Below are 22,014 nucleotides of genomic sequence, written 5' to 3'. Positions count from 1 at the left end.
TACTACTCCACCCCTAGGCTGTGCCTTCATTTAGTCCATCACAAAACCCCTCTTCTCAAATGGAGATTAGTTTCCAAATATAAGTAAAGTACATTCATTTTTCAACCATAGAGCACAAAAAGGTCAAAAGTTCCCCACCCCTGGATCACAATTGAATCTACCCCAGAGTTACAACAAGTTTAAGCACAGCACTTAATACTCAAATGGAGGTCTTTTCTTCATCTTGACAGGAGGCAAGTTCTCAGCAATCTTAGTTCCTGGGGAGACAAGGCTTAGGAAGGCCACAAGATACATTGCCAGTCTCTTCATTAATTCATCCTCTGTCTGCAGAACAGTCCTAGAACCCCTGAAAACATTAGCAAAACCATCTCCCAGGATTTCTGTAAATATACAACAAGAAAATCCTTCTTCAGGGCTTCTGAACCAATAGAAAGGTTCCCAGACCCCTGCAACAACAGCACTGTCCTTCACCAGTGGACAGTATTCACTCTCTGTCTGCAGGACAGTCTCAGTAGCTCTGAACCAACAGAAAGGTTCCCAGACCCCTGCAACAACAGCACTGTCCTTCACCAGTGGACAGTATTCACTCTCTGTCTGCAGGACAGTCTCAGGAGCTCTTAGCCAACAGCCAGGTTCCAGGACTTCTTCAACAGGACTGTCTTTCACCAGTGTACAAATCTGACAAAACAACATCAAAACAGACAGACAAAGTACCAGCAAAACAGCTATGTCTCCTCAGTCCTTCGCAGCTCTGGGGGCAGGTCTCAAAAGTCCAGGGCGATTCAAAGTGGCCCTCTGCAATCCTCTCAGTCTCTCTCTGCCTCCACGAGGGTGCTGCTTCCAAAAAGTTCTTCTGCCTCTTTCTTGTCTCTCCAAATCTACGTCACCAGCTCCTCCCAGTTCAGGACTCTCTTTTCACATCAACAAGTCCATCCCACAGGTGGGATTAACAAGCTCTGGGTTTTAACACAATCAATTTGAAAACCAAGCCAATACAGGGGGATCTTTATATTCCATTACTATCACAAGCTGACAAACATGCTACTGACATACAGAGGAAAAGGAAAGAAATAGGTAATGATATTAAATAAAATAAAATTCTCTCAACTATCTGAATACCTCAAACATTGAAACTGAATTGTATGAACAAAAGGGAGAGAAATACAATTGTATCAACATCTGGTATAAAAAAGTTAGAGTATTAGATAAGAGTATTTGGATTTTCACTTCAATCCCTGATAATTCTGTGAATAGAAATCAGGGTTTCACCTGAGGTCTTTTCCTTTGTCCAGCACTCCAGAACCTGTAACTGAGTTAAATACACTGACCTCATTCATACCACTTTCTTTTAAGCTATTTCATTTTCAGCATTGTTCCATTTAAGTTCTAATCCATTTTTCCCTGCTTTTTTTTCTTTTTGGCAGGGGGAATTCAGGGCAATTGGGGTTGACTTGCCCAAGGTCACACAGCTAGTAAGTGTTAAGTGTCTGAGGCCAAATTTGAACTCAAGTCTTCCTGACTCAAGGGCTGGTACTCTATTCACTGTGCCACCTCGCCACCTTTTTGCTGCTCTTCTTAACCTTCTCCAATAAATCTTACTTGCCTTTAGGGAATTTGGGTTTTTTTTGCTATTTGTCTTTGATTGGAGTTTTCTCAAAAAACATATTTTGTGGTTACATTAAAAAAAATTCAACATAGTTGTTGGTTAGTTAAGGTTAATTATGGTTTATCTATACTAAATAGGGGGTATGTAACATTAATAATAATCAGGTGGAATGGTTTGAGGCCATGACATTAACAGATTGGGATTAGGAAATTAGATGGCAGTAAAGAAGAGAAAATGGAGTGAATGGTCTAGATTTTAAATATCAACAGAAAATATATTTCAATGAATTCATGATGTCATATTTGTAGATATTCTCTCCAAAAAGTTCACCTCCTCTTTTCTTTCTCACCTATTTTATTTGTGGAGAGTGCCACCATCCTTCTAGTCACCCAAATTCAATACCTTGACATTTGCCTTATATTCCTCTACTATGTCATTGACGTCTGCCTCCTACTCCTTTAACTCAACTCATACAGTCATCATGTCTCTTCTAGACTATTATAGTAGCCTCCTAATTACCTGCCTGGCCAACCTCTTCCTTCTCTAAAACAAGCTACATCGGTATCACTGTGATTTTCCTAAAGCACAAGTCTGAATATGTCATCCCCCTCGTCAATAAGTTCTGATCACTTTCTTATTACCTCTTGGATCAAATATAATCACATTTCTTATTCTTTTGTTCACTCGTTTGTTTTTTTTTTAATTGGTCCATAGCCTAATCCTAGCATTCTTTTCCACCTTCCTGCTTTCCATGGTCCACCCAAACTGACCTTCTTTGTTATTTTACACACACACACACACGCACACACACACACACACACACACACACTGCACTCCATTTCTATTCTTTATGTCTTTGCATGCTCTTTTCCCGTGTCTAGAATGTATCGACTCCTTACCTTTGCCTCTTAGAACCCCTCTTTTCCTTCTGTTCTCTGCTTAAGTGGCATCTCCTACATAAAATCTTTTCCTGCTCCTAGTTCCCTTCCCCATCAAATTTAACATCCCCTCCTTGAACATATCTCCTAATGTGTTCAAGGAAGACCGTATAGTTTTAGGTCTATATATCTATGTGTTATGTGCATGTATATTTAGATGTATATGTGTATAATATATATTGTATGTGTGCATATGTATATATTATATGTGAATGTATATACACATATCTATAAGTGTGTACACACACATATGTTCCCATTTCTTTCAAATGATACGTGAGATGATTGGCTAAAAGGTGAAAGTGATTTTTGTTTTATTTTGCATTATTTTTGTTGTTGTCTGTTGTTTGCTACTGTCATTGCTGCCTTTTGTTGGTAGTATGACATGGAAAGTACAATTTACTAAAGTGGAAACAGTTTCTTCTCTGTGTTGGTATAGGAAAATAACCACATAAATGAAATCATGGACCTCTAGATGGGTTATATGCAATAGAGGACTTCAGGTTGAAAAGAACTTTAGAGATCATTTGTTTCAAATCATTTTATAGATGAGAAATTTAAGTTATAGAGATATAAGGTGACTTGCCTAAGGCATCAGAGGCAGCTTGAAGTTGAATTATAACAGAGTAACTTAAAGTAGTAGCAGCTCTGGACAAGAGACTCAGGGTATGCATTTTTTTGTCCTTTCTTTTCACATTTTTTCTTTGACTTAAATTATTTAAGTGCAGTGAAACTTGGTTGATATTTTTAAAAGGAATTTATCTAACACATCTCTTTAACATGAAATTTGAAGAATAACATTTGCTTACATGTTTATCTACATATGTGTGTACATAGGTACACACATCTATATTGTGCATATGTATTCATACAAAGGATAGATGAAACTGTTTTACAAACCAGGTTACATCCTACACTGCTTGCGGGTTTTTTGGAAGTTAGCATATATCATATGCTAACTTTAGCTGGATAATGATCAATTGATAGAAGATGTAAAGACATATTCTCCAAAGGATAGTGTGAACTTTTAAAAACACATGTATCTGCTTGTTCCTTGCTAGTAAGCCACTTCTTAGAGGCAACAAAATCTATCTTCTCCATGTAAGTTGTAGGCTACCATATTGAGGCTATGAGATACAGCTGAACAATATTTTGCAAACTCATTTTGCTATAGTCTGAAGCAAGGGTGGGGAACCTGCAGCCCCGAGGCCACATGTGGCCCTCTAGGTTCTCAAGTCTGAATCCAAATGTCACAGAACAAATCCCCTTAATAAAAGGATTTGTTCTATAAAACTTGGACTCAATCAAAAGACCTAACCCAAGGACCTAGATGGCTGTATATAGCCTCCAGGCTGAAAGTTCTTCACCCCTGGATTCTGACGTATTCCCAAAGTTTTAGGTCAGCAACTGGGGGAGATGAAGGTACAAGGGCTTATTTTCATTAAGCCTTGGCAAACCTACCTTCTTGTCTCTTTCAGTCATCCACTCCTCTCCATTCATACAGTTATAACCCTGACTAAAGATTATATCATCCTCTCACCTGAACGACTGCAAATATTATTGTGCTTGAATTCCTCCCTCAAGTCTATCCTATATTTAAACCCTCTTAGCAAATTGGTTTGATTAAATAACTTGTTCAGTAAACATCAGCAGGTTTCTATTACCTCTAGGATCAAATACATATTCCTTTTTTATGTTATTTTAAGCCCTTTACAACCTGACATTATCCTACCTTTCCAAGGGTATTACATATTTCATCCTTCCATTCATTCTGTGGCCCAAACTAATTGGATTTTTCTTTCGCTTTCATACACACATACACACACACAAACACACACCTTCCATTCATGCATTTGCACAGAAAGTATTGTGGATTGCTTAGTTAATTGATTAATAATGTGACATTTTCTTGCTTAAATTGCAGTGAAAAAATATAGCTAGCTATAGGGGTAAAATTCCCAGGAAAAGATTACCTCAAACATATTACGGCCCAAGGGTGGAAGAAAGGATAAAAGATATTTAGAGCTAAAATGAACCACAGGGATTATCCAAAACAAACTATTTCTTTTATTGTCAGTTAAGGAATTTAGTCTGGGTTTCATAATTCCTAATTCAATGGACTTCTACTAAACCATGATTTCCTTCCAGAAGCAGGGATTGGATTGTGTTCATATATCATGTATATAGGTGTGTATAGATATTTGTGTATACACATACATTTTGTACTGTGTGTATACATAAATTTTGTCTTATTCAGTCATGTCAGAATTGTTGTGATCTGGTGGACCACACTGTCCATGAGGTTTTCTTGGTAAAGATACTAGAATATCCTTTCCTTCTTCAGTGGATTAAGGTTACACGGTGTTTAAGTGACTTGTCCAGGGTCACATAGCAAATAAATACCTTAGGCTGAATTTGAATTTAGGTCTTTCTGACTGCAGGCCCAGCACTCTATCCACTGAGCCACATGACTGATGCCTGTACACATATACATATGTAGATATATTTGTATGTGGAGAGAGACAGAGACAAAGAGATTCATACATAGGTTTATGCATATATATGTATAATCCTCACCCTACTAGCCAGAGTAAGGATCTTCATGTAATCCCAATACATGACACACGTTTTGCCTACCTGTTCTTAAAAAATTTTTTTTCCATTTTTGTCTCTTCTCTTTCTTCCTCCTTCCTTTTCTGCCCCCCCCCAAAAGAAAGGCTATAACCAGACAAGAAGAGAGTGTGTGCATGTTTATGTGTATACACACATATGCATATACACATACATACATGCTTAGTACAGTGTCTGGCATATAGAAGATTCGTTAACAAATGCTTATTGTCTTGCTATAACTCCAGAGGATATAATCTTGTATACTTGATGAAGATGAACAGCTTCTAGACTTAGATTTGCTATCTCATCCAGACTTGCTTATCTCTGTGACTGCTAGTCATATTAGCTAATTGAGTAAGAAGCCAATTGTGACAACAGGAAGGTCATCTCCATCTTGGGACAGAAGCCATAATTACATATTTGTATATGTTCTAATACACAGTTCATTTCCATTACCCATTCACTTTGCTGTTTTATTTTCATCTCAGTTTAGAGTGCCAATATGATAATAACTGTCCAGTGCATTCCTCTTTTCCTGGAAAGGAGATTCCTTCCGGGGATGCTTTTTTAAATCTCATCCATGTGGTGCCACCTTTGCTTGGATTTTTTCAGCCAAGGGTTGGCAAAGAGAAAACCTGTGGGCATATCTGCTTTCACGGATGATAAATACTGGTATTAAATGTTGTCTCATTTATGCTCTCCCACCCTGCCTACCAACACCTTCCGAACAGAATGAATGTAACAGATGCAGTTATGAATTAACATTTTGAACAAGGAGGCTTCCCTGCTCAACTCCAGAGAGGAAGGGTTTTGTCTAAATCTGGCTGATTTCAGAAAGGAAAGGTTCCAAAAGAAAGGGGCGGGGGAGGAAAAAAAATCCAACAACCCTGGGAAATTCAGTCTCCAGCAGTACCAGCCACATTTTCTGGGGAAAAAAAAAAATGCAATTCCTTTGCATTGAAGTGCCACAAATTGTCACCAATTTACATAGGAAAACCAGGAAGAAAGAGGATGGTAGAAACATCACTTATTGAAATAATCCTACCATACATCATCTAAGCAATTATTAAAACTACAGCTTTTCTTATTGCCACTAGGAACAAGTTGCAGACGGCAGACACTAAAATGTTTAAATGAAAACGAAATCAGCAGGAATATGATTGCTTCTGTATTTATAAAGAAATTGGTGGTGGTGGGATAGGGGTTTTTGCAAAGCTTGTATTTGCCTTAAGCACAACCAATTTGGCACCAGAATTGTTTTCATTTCTGTACAACATTTGTTTAATGCTTTTTTACTAATGATGGTGCATTTATGAAAAAGCCAATATATCACTCAAGAATAAATAAAATCAGCTTTGATTTTGCATAATTCTACATGTCATTTATTAATCTTCCGAATAATGTCTGCTTACTTTAATACTAAGGATTAATTAATTGCATTCTATACCACCTAGAGAGCAGAGGTTCACTTTATAGAAAATCTTCTCCTTGATAAATGAATATGCAGCTATAATTTTGTCCTTGGGAAAGATTTCAAGCTCTAATCCCGTTAGCTGGTGGAACGTTTGCATTTCTAACTAAGAACAATATTACATTTCTTCCTTACAAAGTATGACACTCAAATGTCATAGCCTGCCTCTGAATGAAGACTCTGTCACAGTTACAAATATTTGTGAAGCTAATAACAAGTGATGGTGTCTTTCTTTGCCAGTCCCAAATATTAATATATTCACCAATTATAGCACATAACGAAAAGCAAATTATTCTGGTCTACCTTGAGACCAGGGCTTTTTTATTATTGCCATTGTTCATTCAGGATGGGCTAAAACAGGTTTTTCTCTAATGAATTCCACAGGCCAAGTTTTCAACAGCTTTAAGCCTTCTGGGCATCTGGTGGCATTACATTCCCTCATACAAATATATACTAAATTCTCTGTAGGAACTCAGGGCAGTAAATATGTGGAAATCACTGAGAAGGTGGAATGGGATTTTTTTTTTAAGAAAAAGGTCACTTCAATGTTGATGATGTTTGAAGTGTCATTGCTAGGGAATTCAAAGTTTCTTCTACTTCTCAGGGTTTTAATTGGCATCACCTCAGAAAAGTGAAGAACAAGGAAGTTTGGATATGTGTACAGAGATTTGGCTGCTCTGATTCTGTCTCCAAATCTTACTTTGTTCAGGTCAGAATTATAAAATGCATGTTGTTTTAAAATGACTATATTATTTAATGTTCATGACACCAACCACCTCAAAAGTATTGTTCCAACAAAACTAAATACTGTATAATTATATTGACCAATCATGGCTGCAGAGAAGACTTGAGAAAAAGCACATCTGTGTTTTCTCTGAGAGGTTCATTAGTTGATTAGTTTTGTTGAATTGCCTTTTGTTACCCTTTATTTTTATTCTTCCCTACGAGATAAAGCTCCTTGGTTAGAGGAGGATGAAGGCATATATTTAGAAATTAAGATATTATAAAAGGTAGCCACAATTTTAAAATATATAGAGAGTTTTTAAATCCACCATCATTCATTTTGAATGAAAATACTTGTCACAATGTAAATTAATATAGACATGCAAACTATCATGGAGTGTATTTATTTTATTTTGAAACAAGCCTGAGATTTGTTTTACACAGAATTTTCTGAGTGAGAAAACTCTCTTTATCAATGTAGATCACACCCTATCAATGGAACTGAATAATTCCTCTGCAATGTAGATTCCTCAAGATTTGCCTGCTTTATTATGAGGTAAAATGTCATACTCTGGTTCACAAATGGAATATATGTCAGAAGCAGGACTTTAAACAAGATATCCTGTATTCCTATGCTGACTCTCTATATTCTACACCATGTTGCCCATAAAAATAAGAAGTTGGTCCAAATAGAAGCTTGCTAGTAGGCAAAGGATATTATGAATTAATACACTTGTTGAGAATAAGTTGTTGATACCGATTTACGAAAGTTGTCTTGTGTTGTAGTTAATAGAACACTTATTTGAATGGAAAAACAATTCAGTTCATTTAATCACAATTCAACAAATATTTATTAACCCCCTATCATGTGATAGCTACTGTGATAGATATTAAAAATAAAAAAGGATAAAAAGAAGGAAGCATTTCATTGGTGGGATACAGTATGTACACAAGGAAATGATGCCTTCCTCTATCCTTTGGCCATTTTAGGCAGAACACATTGGAGTGCATATTGGTGACACAATACCTCAGTGCTCAGGAGGTAGGAAAAAAGTCATCTAATCCTTCTAACATGATACATGAGAGTATCTGGAGAACTTCCTGTATTGCACAGGAGCAAAGTATTGATTGATTTTATTAAATCACATATATATGTCTTCTACATTCCATGATTAAGAATCTCTCAATTGAAAATTTCTTAAGGTTTAGTTTTTTTTTAAACAATAAGTATGTGTGTGTGTGTGTGTGTGTGTGTGTGTATGTGTGTTTGGGTCTGTGATTTTATCCTTAAGTTCTTGGTATTTACATAAACCAGTATTAGATAAGCAAACTCTCCTCTCTAAACCTCAGGTTCTACAATTGATTTAAAAAAAGTTTAAATTACCTCTAAAATCTCTTTCAGTTCTAGGATTCTATGCAGTACAACCCTTTCCCCTAACAGTGGAGAAAATATCTAAAACTGAAAACTAATATGTGAACTGTGGTTGTAGCAGAGTAGAAGATGATTCAGGAGAAGATGAGTATACTTTACTCCAGGGAGACTTAAACTAAGTGCCTGAGTTCTTCCTAGGCATGGCCCCTGGTTATCACATTGGGTGGGTAAAGTGACAGCAGGCAGCAGGATAGGCAGGATGGTAAATACACTCAAATCATTTGACTAGAAATGTAATCTACAAATTAAATGGAAGTAAATTCTGAGAAATATTGAAATAGAATCTTGCCAAAACAAACCAACCTAATTTATCCATTTAAACAATACTTTGAAAAAACATAACAAATACCATACCATTTCTATTTGTATAAACAATGTTAGGAGTCATCTAAAGTCCTCTTTTAATGACTTACTGTGGTGTGAATTGGGCACCTGAATTCCCGAAGGCTATGGCAGGAGAGGGTAAACACTGGAAAATACTATCAAACTGGAAAAGGCTTTAGTTATCACCCTAGGCATAGGCTCTCTATATGCCATCCAAGGAATAGACAAGCTGAGTTCGAAGAGGCTTATCACCAGGTTGGCTGCAAGGAGGCACATTTTGGGGGCAAGGTAGCTTAACTGAGGGAAGGAGGAATTGTTATCTGTTTAAGCAGAAAGTATACATACTCACGAAATTACAGACCCTTGAAATACTGGTCAGTCTGCATGCAGTTTTATGTGTTTATACCAACATACTCAGTTTTTGATGATAACCTTTTAAAGGGCAGGGCTTATACTTTATTCACTTCAAGCTTGCGCTAATATGCAAAGAGCCAGGCATATTTGGAAACATTGAAAACTTTTGGAGCACAAGAAGGATTAATCCCAATCATCTAATTAAGCAGGAATCACATTTATCTGTGTGTGTATATATGGAAGCACACACATACATGCATGCATATAACTTCCTTTGAAAAAAAAAAAGGAAAGAGACTTAACATACTCAAAATCGGTCCCCATAATATGATCTCCATTGAAGTGCTATTGATCCATTTTGTTCCATAGAAGGAGAGGATGTGATAGATTTCATTAATTACACCAAATTGTTTGTTACAGTCTTATGCTTCTTTAATAATTCCTTCAGAACAAGTTGACACTGAAAAAAAAATCAATAGTTCCCTCGAAGCAGTTGCATTCAGAATACTTATAAATCACAATGGGAAAGTCAGGTAACATAGCATGGTGTTGTGGACAGAGCTTTGAATTTGGAATCATGGATCCAGATTTAGTCTATTAGGACCAGGGTTCAAACCCTAATTTAGTTACTAACTATTTGACCATTGGTGACTCATTCAGTCTTTTTGTATCTTAGCTTGTATCATATGATTATAACTTTAATCAGTATCAAGCATTTGTTAAGCACCTACTGTGTCACCCAGTATATTGGGATCTAAAGATAGAAAAGCAAAAATTAAATAGTTCCTTCCCACAAGGAGTTTACATTTTTTATGGGTAATAGAACATGTACATATACAAAATAAATTAAAGGAAGTTTTGGGAAAGAGAAAGGTTGTGGATATCAGTAAATTCTTTGTGGGGGCAGCTAGGTGGTTCAGTTAATAGAACACTGGCCCTGGAGTCTGGAGGAACTGAGTTCAAATCTGGCCTCAGACACTTAACACAAAAACTAGCTGTGTGACCTTGGGCAAGTCACTTAACCCCAACTGCCCTCCAAATAGCAGAAAAAGAAAAAAGAAAATGCTTTGTGGATATATTGTTTGACCTGATGCTTTAAGATAGAACATAAAAGGAAGTTGGGAGGTGGCATGATGGAGAAAATCTAGAGAGCTAGGAGTGAAGTAAATGTATAATAAAGAAATAAAATCATGGATAGCCTGTTTACTCTCCTTAAAATGGAAGTTATGGTAGTCACCATCTGTAATGATAATGTAAATTTGAAGATCTTCCCTGCCCCTTAATGGTCCTAAGTGAATTTGAAGATCTTCCCTGCCCCCTAATAGACTGAATGTAATTACATGGGGTCTGTGGTAGGAGGAGTTTTCTTAATGGGTAGAGCTGGAAGTTAGTCAGAGCAGTTAGCACAGTGGGAGAGAGAGGATGAAAGCAAAGAGACAGTAGGCTTGTGAGTATTTGTGGGAAGGCTAAAGGTATAGTGTAGCTCACTGCTGTGTTATGGTGTATTAACTTCTTTTTTGCTGTGATGGATTTAATTTTCTGGTGTTGGGATTTGGCTTTCTGGTATTTGAATAAATGTTTTGCTTCTTGTCTCCTATGTGGATAGTCTGTTATATTTTTGTGATTCAAAATTATGCTGGTATATTCATCGTTGCCTTTGGTACTGTGAACATTGTGTTGGTGCTATACCATCCAACCAGAGGAATGTGTTACTGTTTCTTAGAGATCTTCTACTGGGAAAAAAGTCAAGAGAATTGTGAACTTCCAGGTTGAGAGAACTGTTATGGCATGATAAAGTCCATGGAATCAGGAGCAGGGGCCATAGAAGAATTCTATCATCTTGTAATTGGTTGCATACCTTTTTTTTTAGCAGTTGAGTACCTGACTCCTATTTTTATTTTTATCTCTACTCAAACCTTTGTTCTTTAAAATTTCAATATTTGCTTTGAATACCCCAGTCTCTAAATTCTTTAATATCTCTTCTCTCATGACCTATAACTTCAATTGCATAGGCATCCCATAACAGTGGTCATGCCTTTTTACCTCAACATTGCACATAACTGTTACAATTAATATGAAATCCTAAAATCTCCCCCCTGTGATCACAATTTCTTAATATTCCATTTCTCACTCTACCTTGAACTAACTAAAACTCCATTATTCTATCAGTCAGCTAATCAGTCAATCAACAAATCTCTACCTCTGCTGCTATGCTGTTTTGACTCCACTGAACAAGATGGTCTTCCCAGGATAATCTCATCATTTCAAACCTCATTACCATGCTGTTAACTCATGCTTTGGTTGACATCGCATCCCTCCATCTCCTCTCCTTTCTGATTGGTGGACTGGAGTATGGAGTACCTTTATAATTGGCAGAAATTGGATTTTGGATTCACCTCATTCTGAATCTGCTGCTTAACTCTACTGGACAAGAAGCCCCATGCTGGATATCCCCTGGTGCCTCTCACCTGGAATCCCCAGTTTCCTGCCTCCTTTTGTGTGTTGGCTTCCCCATTAAATAGTAAACTCTTTGAGGGCAGGAACTGTGTTTCTTTTCCTTGGTTGAATCCCTAGAGCAAAATGCCTAGCACATGATAGGTATTTAATAAATGTTTATTGAATAGAATTTATTTAATCTTTATTAAGTATACAGTATATACTAGACACTGCACCAGGTGCTAGGGAAAGACCTAAATGAAATAGTCCCTGTCCTCAAGCAACCAACATTCTAAAAAGGAAGAAAGCATATTCATACATATGAATATGTACAAAACAAATACATGGTTTTCCCAGTCTGTTATGTCTTATCTGACTTGTCTTCCCCCCCCCCCCGCCTTTTTAATAGTGCTAATCTTATAATTCACTCAGAATTATAATTGACTTTATAACTAACCAGTCTATCTAACATTTGTCCTTCACCCCTGATTTGCTTGACCCCTTGACCTTCTAGATTCTCTTTTATTTCCAGTTTCTTATGAAATTGCTCTATGCTAGTTCTCCTTCTACTTATACTGTAAGATTGTTCCTTCCCAGTCTCTTTGTTGAAACTTCATTCAGATTAGATTGACTAATCACAGATTAGTGCTAAAATACAATTTTGCCCCAGGCTCTGTCATTGGTTATCCCTTTTTTCCCCCTGTATACTATCTCGCTTTTTGTTCCCATCAATTCCCAAGCATACAATTATCTTTATGCTGATAATTCATATACATATATACATACACATGCATATATAATAAAATATACACATATAGTTATATATACTTATGTACATACATGCACATATATAATCATGTAAAATTATATTCATACAAATTATATCTATACACATATGTTTACATAATTATGTATATGCATATATATCCCATATTCTCTCCATCACTACCACCCCATGGTATTGGCCTCTCTGTAATAAATATCTCTAGTTACTTCATCCATTTCTTCTTAGACCCTTCACTACTTGAGGGAAGGAATTGTCAATGCCACTATAAGAGGATGAGATGGGCCATCTCCTTTTTGAGGATAATTCTGCTCTTTGTAAACATGAACTTAACTACTCCACTTCTCATTTTGATCTTATCCTGTCTTTGATTGCCTCTCTGTAATCTTCAGAATCTCCCTACCTAATGGTCCCTTTATACATGCCTAAAAAGGTATTCGGCTCTTTTCTTGGACCTGACATCTCTTAGAGCTATAATTTTTTCACATTTCTTTTTACTGCTAAAATCATGGGGGTAATTTACATTCAATTCCTTCATTTATTCACTTGCCACTTACTCATCAACTCCTTGAACTTTGATTTCTAATAGAGACTCATCTCTCAAAGGTTACTACTTAGAATGTCTTAACAGATAAAGGCAATTCAATTTTCTGAGTTCTTAACTTCCTTATTCTTTCTTCAGTTTTCAGTACTATTGAGATGACCCTCTCTTCCTGTGTAGTCTCCTCACTTGACTCCTGCTCATCTTGCTACTTGTTGCTTTTCAATTGAAAATCTCTTCATAAGTGTCTGAAAACTCCTACTGTCACTCCTTAACCAAAGATATCCACAAAGGATTCAGATTTGGGCTCTCTCTCTAGACTCACTCCCTAAGTGTTTCTATGGAATCTCATGGATTTAGTCATCAATTCTATCCAGATGACTTCCAAATCTATAAACTGTTTTCTTTAATTCTCTTTTGCCATCTTCTGTTGCCTTGTAGATATATCTTTCTAGATTACCCACTGACTTATCAAATTCAGCTTGCTCACAACTAAATTTATCATCTTTTACCCTTAAACTAACCTTTCCTCTAACTCGTTCTATTTTCCCTCCAAACACAATCCCTTCTAGTCACCAGTTTAAAAAATACTCATTTTACATTGACTTATCTCTCTCCTTTCCCAGTGGCCAAGTTTTTATAATTCTATCTAGACATCATCTCTTGAATTAATTCCCCTTTCCCATATCCACATGATCATGACCCTAGGTCAGTCCTCATTATTCTCACTAGGAATCCTGCCAAAGTATCACTCTCAGTTTCCTAGTTTCTGATCTCTTTTCTCGCTCTTCTGTCCACACAACTGCCAGAACAATAGAAGAAAACTTGTAGGCAGTGTACAAAGCACTGATCCTGGAGTAAGGTAGACCTTAGTTCACATCCAGCCCAAAAAACTTACTATCTGTGTGACACTGAGCAAATCACTTAAGCTCTGTTTGCCTCAGTTTCCTCAAATATAAAAATTGGTATTATAATAGCACTTTGCAGTATTGTTACTAAGATCAAATGACATAATATTTGTAAAAAGTTCTTAGTGTATTGTCTGGCCCATAGTAGGCACTATATAAAAACTTATCCACTTACCTTCCCTCTTCCAAAAGCACAGTTTTAACTATATATGAAATTTACCCACTCCCATTTCCTCTAGGATGAAATAAAAGCTCCAAAATCTTAATGTTTTTTACAATTTGGGTACAAAATATCTTTCCAGCCTTATTTCTCATTAGCCTTTTACTCAATGGATGTGCCACACAAATTAGACTCTCAGCTAATTAATGCATAGAATCAAAAGATGGAATATTAGATTCTGAAGTTCATTAAGATATCCTCTGAGGGGTGGCCAGGTAGCACAGCGAGTAAGAGCACTGGCCCCAGTGTTGGAATGACTTGGGGATCGAATCCCAGGCTCAGACACTTAGCATCCACCCAGAAACACCTGGCTGTGTAACCTTGAGCAAGTTACTTAACCCCAATTGCTTAGGGGCGGCCAGGTGGCTCAGCAAGTAAAATCACCGGTTCCAGTGTTGGGATGACCTGGGGATCAAATCCGGGCTCAGATACTTAGCACCACACCCAGAAATAACTGGCTGTGTAACATTGAGCAAGTTACTTAACCCCAATTGCTTTAAAAAAAAAAAAGACCTCCTCTGCTTCCACATGTCCATGAAAGATCTTTGCCATCCTACAAATATACTTCATTCCCATCTCCACTTTCCAACCAATTCTAATTCTAGGATCAATTCTGGTACCAGTTTCTGCATGCATTGTTCCCTAATATCCCCAAATATTCATTAGCCTTTTCTCCATCTTCAAATATTCCTCCATCATGTCCAATCTCTCCATTATCTCCTTCAACTCTCTTACTTTATCCCCCTTTGTGTTCATTATCTATTATGATTGTAACACACACCAAAAATACAGTAATTGAGGTAGCTAATGTTTTTGATGCAGTTATTTTGTACTAAACCTATGTTTTCATTGAGGAAACAAACCCCTTCACTAATCTAATTGGCACCCACTTTGCAATATAGACAGACAGACACAGATAGATAGATAGATAGATAGATAGATAGATAGATAGATAGATAGATAGATAGATAGATAGATAGATAGACAGATAGATAGATAGATAGTTGGTCTTAGGAAATTACCTAAAGATAAATGATTTGCCCAGGGTCATTATTATCTACATCTTACAAAGGAAAATGACACTTAAAGCAGTGACATGACCATGGAAACAGTAAATGGCAAAACCAAGACTCTACCTTCAACTTTAGGAGCAAAGTTCTTTGGCTTTTTTCCCCCATTACATGATATTGCTTTTATCTCAGAGTATTTTACTTAAATTAGGAACCCTCATTCACTTAAATATCTACTGCGATAAGCAGAAAGGGATTATTTAAATATACTAAGTCTTCTAACAGAGAAGGATGAAAGTAGAATATAATGATAGAAATGGAAGCAAAAGCAGCCTTATTGTCTCTGGTTTGTCTTAGATCTCTTCCTTGACACCGAAGATGGTGGCATATTAGTAAAAATCCATTGAAATGTTCAAAGGAATTTAATAAGAAATGAGATTCATTTGGCTCTACTTTTTTCTAGTGAAATTCTATTACATTTTGGTGAGGGAAAGCTTTGTAAATGCTCAAAAACATGAAGAAAGACTTGATAATATATATTGCATATTATCATCCAGTATAGTACTAAAAGGGATACTTCTACCAAATTTCTGTTTAGACATGTAGTAATTTGATATATACCAATATCTGAACTGATTAGGATAATTTTTAAAATGAAAATAATTCCTCCTTTTGTTCTGAATAGACTTTATCCCTTAATCAGTATATAAGGGATATATTATATCCCTTTATCAGTATATCGCATACATATGTACATACCTATATACATATAATATATATACATGTTTTCATAGACATATAGACATAAACATCTGTGTGTCTTTATGTGTATGCATGTAAACATATGTATATATCTATGTATCCATGCATATACATAAGCATAAATATTTTTCCCTTTCAAGACTTTCATTTTACTCGAGGGAATTTTATATTAATAACACATTTAGAAGAGTAGGAGCTGTTATTCTCCAAGGATTCATGGATGTGGTCTATTAAATAGAGCACACAAATGTTCTGCAAGTGTCTTTAAGAACGTAGTATATACTATTTGAAGAACACAGTGCTTTCAACCATTGCTATCACTTTTTTATGATAAAGGCAAGCTTTCCCACAGAGGCAAAGTCTTTTTTTAGCAAGTGGAACAGAGCTTGATCTGCAGAGCATTCCCTGGACTTACTGTTTTTGTTGATGACATAAAACAAACTCTGCAGTCACAAGTAGAAGTTAAAACAAAGATTACAACTATATAAATCAACAACAGAGGGAACAAGCTGTCATTGCCATTTGAATGCACTCATTTTCCTGTATTCTTGCTAACTTGTCTTTTACCTTTCTTCTGCACATTTGTGAAGAAACTCATAAATTACAGTTTGTAAAGTTTTCCTTTGAAGAATTTGGAAGTATTATTTTGGAGTGGGAAGAGCAAAGGCTTTCCAGTCAGTCAGTCCATATACATTTATGAAGCACCTATTACATGTCAGGCATTGAGCTAAGCACTGGGAATATGAAAAATATAAATGGTAGTCCTTGCTCTCAAAAATTTCTCAGTCTAATGAGGAGATGATATGCAAGCAACTATGTACAAACAAGCTGTATGTGGGATGCACTGGAAATAATTAATAGACAGGAATCACTAGAATTAAGTGGGATCAGGAAAGGCTTTTTTATAGAAGGTGGGATTTTAGTTGTAACCTAAAGGAAGCCAAGGAAGCTAGGGGAGAGGGGTGAAAATAAGGATGGAAGATATTTCAAGCATGGGGGATAATCCCATGAAAATTCCTGGAGTTGGGAAATGGAGTTTCTGATTTGAGAAACATCAAGGAGGCTACTGTAACCAGATCAACGCTTAAGTGTGTATGAGGGAGAGGCTGTCTGGTAGGTGGGTGGGAAGAGGAAAAGTATAAGAAGACTAGAAAGTTGGAGGGATAGGGCGACTTTTGAAGGGCTTTGAATGCCCGAGGATTTTATATTTCATCCTTGAGGTGATAGGAAACCACTAGAGTGTATTAAATAGAGGAATGACAAGTCCAGATCTGTGCTTTAGGAAGATGCTTTTTGGTAGCTAAGGAGAAGATGAGTTGAAGTGGGGAGAGATTTGAGGCAGAGAAGAGTTCAGGGGAGATGTTTGGGCTGAGTAAGTAGATTTGAGCATCATTGGCATAAATATAATAATTGAATCCATGGAACAAGATGAGATCACCAAGCCAAATAATATAGAAGGAGAGAAGGGCCCAGATAAGAGCCCTGCGGGTTCATGGTTAATGGACATGACCTGGATGGAGATCTATCAACAGAGATGGAGAGTTAAGAGTCAGTGGATAGAAGAAGAAAAAGAAAAAACAAACAGGAGAGATGTGGTATGAAAAAGAGAGAAGAGGTTGTGTCAGAAGTGCAGTGTCAAGATCTGCAGAGAGGTCAAGGATCAGGATTGTAATTAGTAATTTTGGACAGAGCAATTTCAGGTGAATAATGAGGTCAGAAGCCAGGAAGCCAGATAGGAGAGAGTTTAAAAACAAACAAAAGAGTGAGAGGAATGGAAGTGTACTCGCCTATAAAAGTCAAAAGAACCTGGTTCAAATTCCAAATGTTCTCTTTAAATCTGAATGACTTTGGACAAATCATTTCCCTTCATTGGGCTTCTATTTTCTCATTTGAAAAATGAAGGGGTAACTCAATAGCCTCCAAGATCTAGATTTATGAGCCAAAGACTAACCCAGGGCTAACCTTTCAGATCTCTTAAGGACCTAGGAGACAATTAAGATTGTCTCTATTGAGAAGAAACTATTGAAGTATAATCAGATTTAGAGCAGAAAGTGACCTCGGAGGCCATATATTACAACCCTTCTTATTTTACAGATATGGAATCTATAGTTAAGTGACTAACCAAAGGTCAGAGAGGTAGCAAGTTGTCTGATTCTCGGCCTCCAGAAACATTGTTCTTTCTACTACTTTATATTTTTTCTGTTCTATGTTGGTCACAGTCACTACCTGTAAGAACATGACAGATTTTAAGGGCAACGAGGTTTAAAACCTAAGTGACTGGGAAAATGGTACAACTAATATCCAAAGCAATTGGATACTCAAAAATCTATATTAAAACCTGAAGAAAAGCAAGTGTTGGAAAAAATGTATATTTTCTTATCTGCTGCAAATGTGTCTGCTTAATTTATTAGGTTTCTTGTTGAAGATGTAATACTAAAAATAGTTCTTTTTGGCTTTCTCTGAAAAAATACCAAAAACAAACAAAAAGCATAGATATTTGATGATATAAGGAAAAAGAGAGGGATTTTCTTGTTTTTTTAAATTTATTTAGTATTTTATTTTTACCAATTTATATGTAAAAATAATTTTTGACATTCATTTTTAAAACTTTGAGTTCCAGATTCTGTCCATTCCTGCCTGCCCACCACAACCCTTCTCCATACCCCCATTGAGTGTGCAATCGCAATCATGCAAAATATTTCCATATTAGGTGGTAAAAAAAAGCATAGGCCAAAAACAAGCAAACAAACAAACAAAAAATAAAGTTAAAAAAATGTCTTTCAATCTATATTCAGACACCATCAGTTTCTTCCTTGGGGATGGATAGCATTTTTCATCATAAGTCCTTTAGAGTTGTCTAGGATCATTGTATTGCTGAAAATAACTAAGTCATTCACAGGTGATCATCTTAAAACAGTGCAGTTATTTTAAGCACAGGGAATTTCACTTTGCATCAGCTCATGTAAGTTTTTCCAGGTTTTTCTGAGAGCATCCTACTCATCATTTATTATATATTCCATCATAATAACATACCATAATTTATTCAGCCGTTCCCAAGTAAGCATTATCTTCCCATGTGGGAATGTAAACAGTTTAATTTTATTAAGTTCCATATAAATTCTATTTCATGTTTACATTTTTATGCTTCTCTTGAGACTTGCATTTTAAAGTCAAATTTTCTATTCAGCTCTGGTCTTTTCATCAAGAATACTTGAAAGTTCTCTATATAATTTAATATCCATTTTTCCTCTTGAAGGATTACACTCATTTTTGCTAGGTAGGTGATTCTTGGTTGTAATCCTACCTCTTTTGCCCTCTGGAATATCATATCCCAAGGCCTCTCTAATCCTTTAATGCAGAAGCTACAAAATGTTGTGTTATATCCTGACTGTGGCTTCACAATACTAAAATTATTTCTTTTTGGCTGTTTACAGTATTTTCTCCTTGACCTGGGAGCTCTGGATTTGAACACAATATTCCTTGGAGTTTTTATTTGGGGATCTATATTGCATTTTGTTGATCAATAGATTCTTTCAATTTCTGTTTTACCCCATGGTCCTAGAATATCAGGGCAATTTTCTTAGGCCATAGCTTTAAATATGGGGTCTAAGCTCTTAAATTTTTTTTCTTGACTATTGCTATCAGGTAGTATAATAATTTTTAAATTATCTCTCTTGGATCTCTTTTCCAGTTCAGTTGTTTTTCCAATGAGATATTTAACATTGTCTTATATATTTTTTTCATTATATTGGTTTTGTTTTATTGTTTCTTGATTTCTTCTAAAGGCATTAGCTTCCATTTAATGAATTTGACATTTTTAAGGAATTATTTTCTTCATTGAGCTTTTGTGCTTCCTTTTCCATTTGACCAGTTCTATTTTTAAGGGATTTTTTTCTTCAGTAAATTTTTGTGCCTCTTCTTTCCTTTGGCTAATTTTGCTTTTAAAGACATTCTTCTCTTGATTAGATTTGTATGCCTCTTTTACCATTTGGCCTAGTCTGTTTTTTAATGTGTTATTTTCTTCAGTATTGTTTTTCTCCTTTACCAAGCTATTGACTTGTTTTTCATTATTTTCTTTCATCACTCTCATTTCTCTTCCCATTTTTTTCCTCTACCTCTCTTGTTAGATTTTGAACATCCTTTTAAAGCTCTTCCATGGCCTGAAACCAATTCATATTTTTCTTTGAGACTTTAGATACAGAAATTTTACACTGTTGTCTTCTTCTGAGTGTGTGTTTTGATCTTCTTTGTCATCATAGTAACTCTCTATGGTCAGATCTTTTTCTGTTGTTTGCTCATTTTCCCCAGCATATTTCTTGACTTTTAGCTCTTTGTTAAAAGTAGGGCTCTGCTTTCATGCTGGAGAGCACACTGCCCCAAGCTTCAGTGATATTGTGCAGCTGTTTTCAGAAATACTTTTAGGGAACTGTAAGTTTTCATTTCTTCCAAATGATATGATCTAAGAAGAGATGTGTTTACTACTCTCCTGGCTTGTGCTCTGGTCTGTGAGTAATCACAAACATTCTTTTATGATCTGGAAATGTGAAAGGGGTATCTACTCTACTGAGGTTGCAAACTCTGGTACACTTGTGTGTGCCCCCTCACTCTGGCACTGCCATTCAGGACTGTGACTCAGATCCAAGAATGGGCAAAGCAACAGAGTCCTGGAGTGGCCGGGTGGTGCAGTGAATAGAGCACCAGCCCTGAAGTTAGGAGGACCTGAGTTTAAATCTGGCTCCAGACACTTAACATTTACTAGCCAAGTGACCTTGGACAAGTCACTTAACCCCAACTGCCCTGTCTTCCCACCTGTAAAACCAAAAAAAAAAAAAAGCAACAGAGTCCTGCTGTAGTGCTGTCAAAGAGATCCTTATAATCTTCTGACCGCTTGTCCAACCCCCTTACCTTCTGTGAGCTGATGGCTCTGGAAGCAGCCACTGCTACTTCAGACTCAGTGGCTCCCATGGCCTGCTTCTGCTTTGCTGGGGCGTGGTCTGCATTGACATGGCCTGCGCTGGACTGCATTCCTCTCACTCAAGTGCAACAGATGTTTCTTGCTGTCCTTCTAAGTTGTCTTTGACTAGAAAATTATTTCACCCCATCCTTTTGTGTGTTCTGTTGCTCCAGGAATTATTTTTTTTTGGCAATACTTAAAGCTGTTAGGAGGGGTTTTGGGGATAGCTCAGGAGAGCTGCTGCCTTTTCTCTACCATCTTACCCCATCCCCTTGAACTCAGGTAAGAATTAAAAACAGACAAACAAACAAAACTAAACACTGTTTTCCCCAAGTTCCCTAGTTTCTGAAGACTGGAATGAAAACTACTGACAATTTAACATTCCAAATATTTAGTGAGGCATGCCTTCTGCCAAGCTGCAACTGAAAAAATGGTTTTCTTCCTTACTTGAAAATAACTGTGCTGTGCAGAGTATCATATTACAACTTTGCATCTTCTCTGCCCTTCAATGCCACAAATTTTGCTGTCATAAACCACCCAAATGGCTAGCTACAATGTTTGGATCCAGCCCTACTCAGGGCTTGGCTTAGGTGGTAAATTTGTTACTCCGACATTCTCCAAATTCAGCACATTTCTGTTGCTTAACCTTCTCAACCAGAAGGTTAAATAATAGTCCTCATTACTATTTTATTCCTTGGTCATTTACTTCAAGCTCACGTAATGAGTTGCTCAAGATCACAAAGCTAGTGAGGATCAGTGTTTTGACTTAAATGAGGTCTCATTCTCAGACTTTCAATCCATGAGGAAAATGTTCTTTGTGTTTGTGTCCGCCTTTCCTTCTCTCTTATTCTTTCTCTCTCCCCATTCTTTTTTTCTAAAGGATGAGTTAATTGTATATATATATATATATATATATATATATATATATATATATATAT

This window comes from Petaurus breviceps, unplaced genomic scaffold (genome assembly GCF_028583685.1).
Source record: "Petaurus breviceps papuanus isolate PSGF00001 unplaced genomic scaffold, PetGlider_PUasm1.0 90579, whole genome shotgun sequence".
Lineage (NCBI taxonomy): Eukaryota > Metazoa > Chordata > Mammalia > Diprotodontia > Petauridae > Petaurus > Petaurus breviceps.
The sequence above is the reverse complement of the archived record's forward strand: the minus strand, read 5'-3'. Positions refer to the sequence as shown.